The following is a 10590-nucleotide window of genomic DNA, read 5'->3' on the forward strand; positions in this document are numbered from 1 at the left end:
ATCAGAGCAGAATCTTGAGAAGATATGATACTGAGAGTGAGAGTGACACATCTTCTCAGAGGAGTGATTCACCAAAAACCCAACCCACAATAAAGCCAGAGGTATCTAGTGAGCAAATGAAGCTTATAGAAGGATTAGCTCAGAAACTTGCTCCTCTAGTCAAATCTGACCTCCAAGAACCTCTATAGTGCAGAATCGAACAGAAATGGACAAACCATAAAATGAAAGAGTGTTACTATGGCATGGAATATGCTAGGGAGAGATATGTACAACCTATTCCAGTAGCACCTACTCCACCTAGATACACTATGGGGAATGCGCCGGGACCAGTAGAAAATGCAAGACCACATCATATCTTAGGACAACAACCTCCACTACCAGATGCTAGGATGCCTATAGACATAAGATATAGACAAATGATGGAAGCATCTAGTAAACAAGCGCTAGTACCAGCTACCATGTATTATAACAACCAAAGGGGGTACTGCCCTTCAAAGAGACAAAAGATGAGAAAAACACATGGAGTGGTGCGGCCGGTACAAAACCTCCACCTCTTGCGTTTCGACCTGAAGAAAGAAGGTACGAGATGGACAAAAGGACATTGCGGTTCATTGCGAATAGAGGCTTAGCAAGGTCAAAGCCTGTTTACAACCAAGAGGAATTGAAAGAAGAAGCTCCTCAACCAGAGATAGAGTGTCACAAAAGCCGTGCCAACCACTTGGTCAAACAATGTCCTTAGACGGAGATCACACAAGTAAATGTCTATTGTCTTGAATGTGGTGTCATTCACTTGATCCCTAACTGTCCAAAAAATCCAAACCGAGTCATCACGATCACAATGAATGTCTAAGGAATTGTTCAACTACCCAGTAGCTTGGAAAATAAAAACGTTGTACCAGTTTAAGTAGTTACGATAGCGCAAGCTCAAAAGGAAGCTGAAAATCGAGAGACAGAGAAAATGGAAACTAGCTGAGAAGCTTACCCAAGCTGAAGAGAAGATAAGACAACATGAGGAAAGGGTTGCACCTTCTCTTGTATAGGGGACTCGGCCTCCAAAAGAACCATCAATGGAAAGTGAGCCAAGAAGTGCTAGTTTGGGAGCATCAATATTGGTAGAAAAGGTCAATGAGCCATTAGAAGCCCTCCTAAAAGCCTATGAAACACGGCTCAAAAACAACCAAACCCAAGAACAGACATGGATGACATATTCATATGCGGAACTAGAGAAGGACAGGCTGGAAATGTGCAAGAAAATGATTCAAGGAGCCCAAGTTTTACTAGAACCACAAGTTGAAAAACCTGAGGGTGTGATCCTTGTCCCACCTATAGTAGTAATCCCACCAAAACAGAAACAAAAAGAGCTAGATTCCATCATGAGCACGACCCCACATTAGAACCAAGGATAGTGTTGAATACCACGATTGAGTAGAGCTGATTTTTTGTTTTATTTTGTTTATTTTTGCTCTCCTATTGTAGAATGAACTTACCAAAATATGAAAGAACCCCTTTAGAAATTGTTGCATTTTATAGAGTGTGAGAATGGGCGACAGAGATAGACAAGTACCAGTAGATTAATGGTGATATTTTCCATTGTGTGTGTGCGCGCTATGGAGGGATGTATAAAAATAGACACACGTACACATACATACATTTACCGGTGGTGTACACACACACACACATATATATATATATATATATAGATAGAGAGAGAGAGAGAGAGAGAGAGAGAGAGAGAGAGAGAGAGAAGTGATCAAGTGGAAATATGAGTGAGAAGGGAGGAGAGAGAAGGTGAGGGGAAAAGGGTAGAGTGAGAAGGTGAGATAGGGAGAGAGACGATGCCCCATGCGATGCACAGATGGGAATTATAGTCTACTCCAGAACTTCCATGGCGAGCTTCAAATTGTGTGTGCCACAGGAGAGCTACATAGGCCATATCGCTCATCGAAAAATTTTCATCCTCTGAATCTTTCTACTTGTGCCTCTTCAAGGCGTGCGCCAAGAGGAAAGGTCTGCCAGTCACTAGGCGTCTGCAACACCACTTTGAAAGCAGCAGTGTGGATCTGTCCTCTTCACTCAGTTAACATTTGGTATTCACCCTTGACCATTGCGGCGCCACCGACGGTGCCCTCTTCGTTCTCCGCACACAGCCAACCTTGCTGACATTGCCCGTACTAGTGATGCCCTTTGCTTATATCAGCACATGATCAAAGATGATGTTGATCCTGATTCTTGCACCTTTGTTGGACTCTTCAAAGCATGTGATTGTGTGCCAGACCTTGAATATGGTAATCTTTTACATGCCCGCTTTGCCCTTGTGTGCATGTATGGAAAATGCGGCACAGTCAGGCACCTTTCCGTAACGCAACAGAGCATAATACCGTGTCATGGATTGCCATGGCTTCTACTTTTGTTGATCAAGGTTTAGGGTTGGAAGCTTTGCTTCATATAGGCAAATGGTGAAGGAGTCGATCCAAATAAAGCAGCCTTTGTGATTGCCATCCAAGCATGTATGGAAAATGCGGCACAGTCGGGCACCTTTCCATAACGCAACAGAGCATAATACCATGTCATGGATTGCCATGGCTTCTACTTTTGTTGATCAAGGTTTAGGGTTGGAAGCTTTGCTTCATATAGGCAAATGGTGAAGGAGTCGATCCAAATAAAGCAGCCTTTGTGATTGCCATCCAAGCATGTATGGAAAATGTGGCACAGTCGGGCACCTTTCCATAACGCAACAGAGCATAATACCGTGTCATGGATTGCCATGGCTTCTACTTTTGTTGATCAAGGTTTAGGGTTGGAAGTTTTGCTTCATATAGGCAAATGGTGAAGGAGTCGATCCAAATAAAGCAGCCTTTGTGATTGCCATCCAAGCATGCGAGCTTATCCCTAATAGGCAGGATGAAAGTAGAAATGCACACCTTGAAATTGCAACGGCATTACATGCTGGTGCTCGCAAGCGAGGCTTAGTTACAGATCCCTTCGTTTCGACTATAGATATGAATTTGTATGACAGGTGTGGTGCCCTTTCCAAGGCACATCACACTTTCAAGCACCTAAAACATCCTACTATCACACATGGAATTCATTGATACCTGCTTGTCTTGAAAATGACCAAATTGAAGAAGCTTTGAAATTGTACGTCAGAATGCTAGACCAAGGTTTGAATCCAAATTGTCAGACCTACGTACTTACGCACAGTTGCTCGCTGAAATGGCTTTACTGCAAATGTCTTTGTGGTAACCATCCTTTTGAGTGTGCATGGAAAGAACGGGCTTAGGACATTTTTGCAACATTACCCGGTCGTAATCTCATAACATGGAGTGCATTGTTGTCCACATGTACAGAGCAACGGGAAGCAGGTAAAGCTCTCCTTTTGTACAGCCTGTTCTTCATGCATATGGCAGCTCCGCAAGTACAAAGGATTTTGGGATGGTTTTTGGCGCGCTTGCTCACATCCATGTAGTGATCCTAAATGCATGTCACAGGATATGCAAGAGAAGGAAATTGTCACCACCGAGCACGTGTTCAAGGAATGAATACTTGCAAGCTTTAACCCAGATGAAGTCACATTCGCATAGTCCTACTCGTGCTGCAGTGCAGCTTTCTCACCTTCCAAGCCCTGACCTATCTCGCAGAGCTTTCTCCTCACTACATCATCATCGCTCCTCACCTTCAAATCCATAACCCTGCACATAGAGCTTTCTCCTCACTGCGTCATCATCAGCTTCTGCAGCTCCGCCATGCCTCTTTGCTCTTCTTGACATCGGGATTATGAGGAAAGCGAGTTAAATGGACACTTGGAAATTATTGTAGCTCATCGAGGAGAATAAACAGAAGTTCGAAGAGGCAGCCAGGTTAGTAAGCGCAGAGATAAGGAGGGCATCGGGCAAGGGTGGAGCAAATATAATAGACTCCTTTGATGGCTGGAGAACTGACGAGGTAAGGGGTACCGTACCAGCTGGTAGAAAATGAGAAAATCTCTAAATAAAAGAGAATATTCTCTTTTGAGCGCAGAGAGCGTGAGAGAAGGTCGCGCAAGGGGGGCAAGGTCGCTCAAAGAGGAGGCGGAAGAGAGGGGGCAGAGGCATGGTGAAGGAGGGGAGTTGAGCAGTACTGCGAAACTCCCGCAAGCGAGAGGCGAGCCACAATTTAAAAAAAATAAAAAGCCATTATTTGAAGGAAAATAATGGATTGGTATGTATGTATGTATGTGTATGTTGCATCAATAAAAAATAAAATAAAAATTTTCCAAAAGACTGAATATTCACTATGCGAAGGCTTCTACCTATTATAATGAAGAGAGGTTTTTTCCAGAAATACCATGTGGGCGCCAAAGGTAAAACACTCTCTCTCTCTCTCTCTCTCTCTCTCTCTCTCTCTCTCTCTCTCTCTATGCACGACGTTAGTATGCATTGCGCTTGCTCTCACTCCATTTTCCCCACACCATAGCCATCACACCACATTACTCTTTGATCCTGATGGCAATGGCGCCAACAGCAAGGTGGACGAAGAAGTTTTCAAGGATGCCAAATGTGGTGATATTATCGTTGCCGAATGCACGGGGCCGCATAAACCTCATGATGGAGCTCGCCAAGCGGTAATTAGTGGGCCAAGAGGAGATGATCACCTTGAGCATGGCTCCTACAGGTAGGCGCGAGATCAGAATGAGAAGGAGGAGAGGATGATCAGGTTGATCTAAGTTTCGGGCTGCCAGTGGACACCAAGCGTCGTGTGGTGAGCGAGGAGTAATGGTGTTGTGATGGTCACCTTCATCAACATCGAGCATGCAGTGGCGCGCCTATTGCAGGTTAGGTGCGGATCAGACTGAGAAGGAGGAGGGGATGATCACGTTGACCGGGGTTAGTGGACACCGAGTGCCATGTGGTGAGCCGAGGAGTACGTGTAATGGAAATGGCCCATGCACTTTGAGAATAGCCTGGAATGAAGAGAATTAGAGTGAGCATTTTTATGAGACTATTGTGAGGACATAGAGGGTGAACTTAATTAGTGGTATCAACATAACCATAGTACTTAATTAACTTGACATAAACAATACTTTTGCAACACAGAGAGTTTAGAGAACTTGACAACAATTGAGGACCGGATTGATGTGGAGTCGACCCCCCCTCCAATAGGCTTTTGTATTATAGATTCTCCCATCAAGAGAGACTTGGTATAATACAATCTTTGTGTTCCTTGTGACCTAGGTGATGCAATGATGATGGAAATCTTCATGCATCACGAGCATAACATAAACTTTTTTGAAAGCATTAACCATCCCCGGCCTCACTCCCAAGGCCTCAAACACCTTCAAAGGTGGAGAGAGATAGCGGGGAATGAGGGTAGGGAAGAGGAAGAAGAAACATTCATAGGAGAAAGAAATAGTTCCTCAATTATCATTACTCTTCTTGCTTAGCATAGCATAGTAATGAAGATGGAGAAGATGCCAAGCTTAAGCATTGAAGCATGGCTCTTGGTTGGATTTACATTTTATAGCTAAGAGTGTTTGTGTAGGCTCTCAACTTCTCAACAAGCTTGGAGAAGGAGATGGAGTTCTTCCAGTTTCACCAAGTGAGAATGTGTGAAAAATAAGTGTGTGAGAGGGTGTATACCCCCTAACTTGCTTTGGTCGACCCCTCCTTGTAGCTCAAGCTTGAAGCTCATTGGGCCCCTGTAAAACTAGCAATCACATGCACCGTATGAATTTCAAGCAACATGAGTAGCGTTAGGACAATTGTCCTCATTACCTCTTTGAGAGAGAGAGAGCTTGAAAATATCTAGATATTTGTTAAATTGAACTAGAAGCTCATTGGTTAGCCCAGCCAATAGGATTCAAGCACATTATGTGGCTGAGCATAGGGAGAGTCTCACATGTGTCCATGTGCCCCTTGAGAAAGGGGGTGCCCTTTGGGTGAGTGGGAAGTTAAGTCAAAGATTCCCCTAACTTTGGGGCTTTTCCCCTCCTTTGTAGGGTCTCTTTTTTACTCAAGCACCTTAGCCCCCATGCATGGGAAGCTTCCCTTAGTCAGCAAGCACCTTACTCATCAAGCATGACAAGCACCTTAAGCACCTTAGTCACCAAACATGACAAGCACCTTAGTCACTGTCATAATAACTAATATCTAATTCTCCTAAATGATTTTCTCATGTTAAACTGATCATTTAATATGGGGAAGTACCAAGGGAGAAAAAGCTAGAATATTGGTTAGGCTGCCAGACTGATCACAGTAGGGATACAAAAGAGGAAAAATAGGGATCCAAAGGGGGGCCATCTACAAAAAGAGAAATGTGCATCAATGGGCTTCAAAGACCCTAAGGTTCATCCCTTTAAGAGTTCCAAAATGCTAAGGTTCCAAAATTAAATCAAATACTCAATGGTCAAGCCTTAGGGAAAATTTGGATGCTTGTGGGAAGACTCAAAAGTCTTCCCACATCCCTATCAAGGAGGAGGCGAGCCATATTTGTAGGGGAGATGAGAGAATCACACACACACACTCTTTCAAGCTCCCTTCATACAAAGGGCACAGCCCCCAAGGTGCATTCAAATCCTATTGGATGGCTATAGAGGTGGACCAATGAGAATTAGGCTAGAGTAAATTTAGTTTAATTCATTTAAAAACACTTGAAAAAAGGACGAATAGAAATTAAGCTCTCTAGAAGACTATTGGACAGTCTCCCAAGCTTGCTTGATTCCTATTGGCTAGAAGACTAAGAAGTCCAATGAGAGTTTAATTGTATTATTTAAATACCTAAAGCTCTCACAAAAGCGGAAAGGGGGACACATGTGACAAAGCTATCACTTATGTTTCTTAATTGTCATTGGCTAAGCTTTGCAGGGGTCAATAGGATGCCAGCATAATAGCAAGAGGGGTTGACCAAGAGAGAGAGGGGGCTGATTTTTGCAAGGCATTATCACACACACAATCTCATATATGAAGTAAAGAAGACTATCTCCTTCTCAAGCTTTAATGGAAAGCTCATCATCTACTCCAAGCTTGTGAGAAAGGAGGCCTACACCAACAAATCTTGGCTTTGTGATGCAAATTCAACCAAGAGCCAAGCTCCAATGCATGCTCATCTCCTCTACCATGCTAATTAATAAGTTATTAAGAGTGATTATGTGAAGAGACATACTTCTTTCTCGTAAGAATACTCCTTTCTCTCGATCTACTCTCATACCCCGCTAGCTCTCACCATCTTCGAAGGTGTGTGAGGTCTTGGGTCTGAGGCCGTGAAGGAATTGATGTTGTGTTTTCAAGTGTAAGCTTGATGCTTGAAGCTTCAATCTTCATTGCACCACCAAGTTATTGAAGGAACACAAAGTATTGTATTATAAAATGTCTCCCTTGATGGAGGAAACCTATAATACAAAGCCTTTTGAAGGGGGGACCGGCTCCATGTAAATCCGGTCCTCAAGTGTTGTCAATAGCTTAATTTCTCTCTTTTGGAAGTATTGTTCATGCCTATCTTACTAGGTGTTATGCTTTTGTTGCTCTCTCTATCTAAGCACTCTTGCTATGCTCATTAAGAATCTAGTCTTAATGAAATGCTCACTATGTCTACGTTATTTTTCGCTACACACAAGTTATCAGACCATTAAATGTTACAGTCACCAAGCATGACAAGCACCTCAAGCTTGGGTCGGGTTCCCACCTTAAGAACAACCCTAGCTTGCCTAAGGTCTAAGGATTTTTAACACTAACCTTTGGAGGTCTTTAATAAAGCTAACCCTAAGGTCTTTTAAGCTCCATTAGATACACGTTGCTCTTTGATAGACTACATCTTTTTGGACCCCTATTGAGATGTAACCATCGCTCTTCTTGGTCCCCTGTTGAGATAAGTCTAGAAGCACTTATTGCACATTGCTCTTTGGTAGACCATTTCCTTTTGGACCCCTATTGAGATACAACCATCTCTCCTTTTGGTCCCCTGCTAAGATAGGTTTAGAAGCACATGTCTCTATTCTAACTCTTATTCTCGTTTGTTCTCCCACATTAAATAATCAGTTTAATATAAGAAAATCATTTGGGTAGCTAGATATTAGATTTTATGACAGTACGTGCAATTGCTAGAGAGGGCAAGCCACAAGACAGAGACTCTTTTCTTATTCATCTCTCCACGGACTAAGATGAACATATTTTGCCTTTTTTTAAAAAATCATCTTCCGTCTTTGTTTAAATTCTCTTTTGAAATGCATTCAAGCGACTTTTGGCATCATTTAAGAATGCACATACATTTTGACAATTGCTCAATCCACAACATGTTCAATAATGTAGTCATGGGGATGCGTGATCATGGGTCTAATTTACAAACATGCTGAAGCAATGCAAAAGTTAGAGAGAGAGAGAGAGAGAGAGAGAGGAAGAAGAAGAAGTGAATTTTATACATTGTAGAAACAATCCCAAGCGACCTCAATGCTTATACAATGGTTGTACCCTTGAGTGCTTCATAATGTTACCCACATAATGGACTAGAATTGGGAACGTGTAGCATGGTAATTAAATCATGAAATGCGAATTTATAAATTAGTGCTCGTACAATTGTTCTACCCTTGAGTGCTTCATATTGGGTTACCTGTAGGATGGTAATTAAGTCACGAAAGGCTCTCCCATATCTACAAGAGCAAGGCAAGGGAGCGTACTCTTCTAGATATAGGAGATTTTGCTTGGGGAGAAGCAAGTGTTATTGCATCATGCGGGTAGAGACTCAATGCTTCTCTCTTTACAGTAGCTCTGCATATGAGAAAGCTTTGCTTCCTCTTTCCTCGAGGATATTTCTCAACCGCAAGCTTGGAAGTAGGAGAGAGCACGCTAATAATTGTGGGCAACATGAATTGGGATGAAAGAGAAGGATTTGGGTCCATGCACTTTGGTGAAGAGATAGTCACCGTGCAAACTGAGAGGGCGAGGCTACACAAGAAAAGCCCAAGAGGCAATGGACATCAATGACTTCATTAGCCACCATGGCAACTGAATTAGGGCCACTCCATAATATGAATGAGAAGCAATTGCCTCCATTTTATTGTAATAGGCTATAGAGAGAGAATATACCCACTCACCAACTAATGCTCTTTTGCACTTCTCTCTTGATCCCCCCATTCCAATTAATATATAGATAGTGCTCCCGTTCCACTTATATACAAGCTGAGGTCTATGACTATGGTTCCTAAAATTGTTCACAACGAGTTTTCAAGCCCTTCTTGAAAGACAACCAATTTTATTGGTTTTTCCGAGTGTAAATTAGGAAATTATTTGTTGGTCTGTAAGTATCACACTTCTAAGTTTGAAGTGACGGCTATTGCTTTCAAAAATTGATAGAGCGTTTGATTTTCATTTAGACCAACAACTTCAAGAGCATCTAGATACGCACAAGCTTTGTTTCAATCCATACATGAATTTCTATTTCTGCCGATATCATTTTGTATTGCAACCGTAAACTCAAAAGTTCTTGCACAAATCGTAGACTTGACCAACTTATAAAAATGGATAGTAATGCCCCATGAACATCCCTATTATATAAAACATGCCATGGAACTCCATCTCCAATCCATAAGGAGTATTCCTCACGACAAAACCTATATCTTTTCCACTCTATGTCGGACAAAATATACACCAAATCCCCTATTTCTCTGTTCTAGTTTTTGATAACGAAATTGAGGTTTTGTATTCATGATAGGTTTTCAAACCAACATTTTGACCAAAAGTACTCATCCATAATTCCAGCATGCAAACGCAAGAGACGATGGAGGAAGTTGATGAATAATTGGTGGTTGGTGGTGAGATCGATGGCAATGGGACATGCTATAAATTTTACAATCTTTGCTTACAATGCTTGATTCTATTGATTTTGAAGCCATACAACCAAAGTTGCTGGCGATGTTCACTATCTGTATGTTTTTTTCTTCATTTGTATCTAGGGAAGAGTTATGTGACTTCTCTCATTGTTTCTCTTTATTTTGTGTCCAAGAATCGTGTGTGAAGCTTGCAATAGGATACATGCTACTTGAGGACACATCCATGGGGAACATGTTGGCCACCATGTATGCCCTTTGCAGTGCACTTCCATATTGGTACATATGGCAAGTTTGTAGGGAACACATTGATGAGTATGTATGTCAAATCCATCACGAGAAGGGAGGAGTGGGAGCATGATGTGCTTTAGATAGGAAAAGTGAGGAGGGGAAGAACTCAATGAGGGGTTGGATAATGTGCAGAGACCAAGTTGTACCGTTGGAGCAATATATGCAAACAATTTATTAGGCTTAGCGGTTCTAGATGTAGCAAAGCTTGGATATCATGGGACATGAGGAGAACCAGAGGTGAAGAGGATTACACTCTAGGAAGAGTAATCTACAATCAGATTCGGCATATAATGACTCAAAACATATATGTTCAAGTGACGCCCATATCCCCAGTTAAGTATTATGGTATTCAAGATTCATGGGTGTTAGTGTTGTGGATTTAAGATGTTCAGGAGCATTTGAGAATTAAGAAGGTTGCTAAAGAAAAATTAATTAATGTAGCCATAAAACTATTGAGTTCAAAAGGTTCAAATTGTTCTTTAATGGCAAAGAAGGGTGACTAAGAT

At 42.0% G+C, this 10590-nt stretch overlaps 1 pseudogene; it reads left to right on the forward strand.

Annotated features, from left to right (window-relative positions):
• Positions 1-1607: 1607 nt before the first annotated feature.
• On the forward strand, positions 1608-4306 carry LOC147429446 (pentatricopeptide repeat-containing protein At2g34400-like; annotated as a pseudogene).
• Positions 4307-10590: the final 6284 nt, after the last annotated feature.

Source organism: Adiantum capillus-veneris, chromosome 22 (genome assembly GCF_014529385.1).
Source record: "Adiantum capillus-veneris isolate H3 chromosome 22, ASM1452938v2, whole genome shotgun sequence".
Lineage (NCBI taxonomy): Eukaryota > Viridiplantae > Streptophyta > Polypodiopsida > Polypodiales > Pteridaceae > Adiantum > Adiantum capillus-veneris.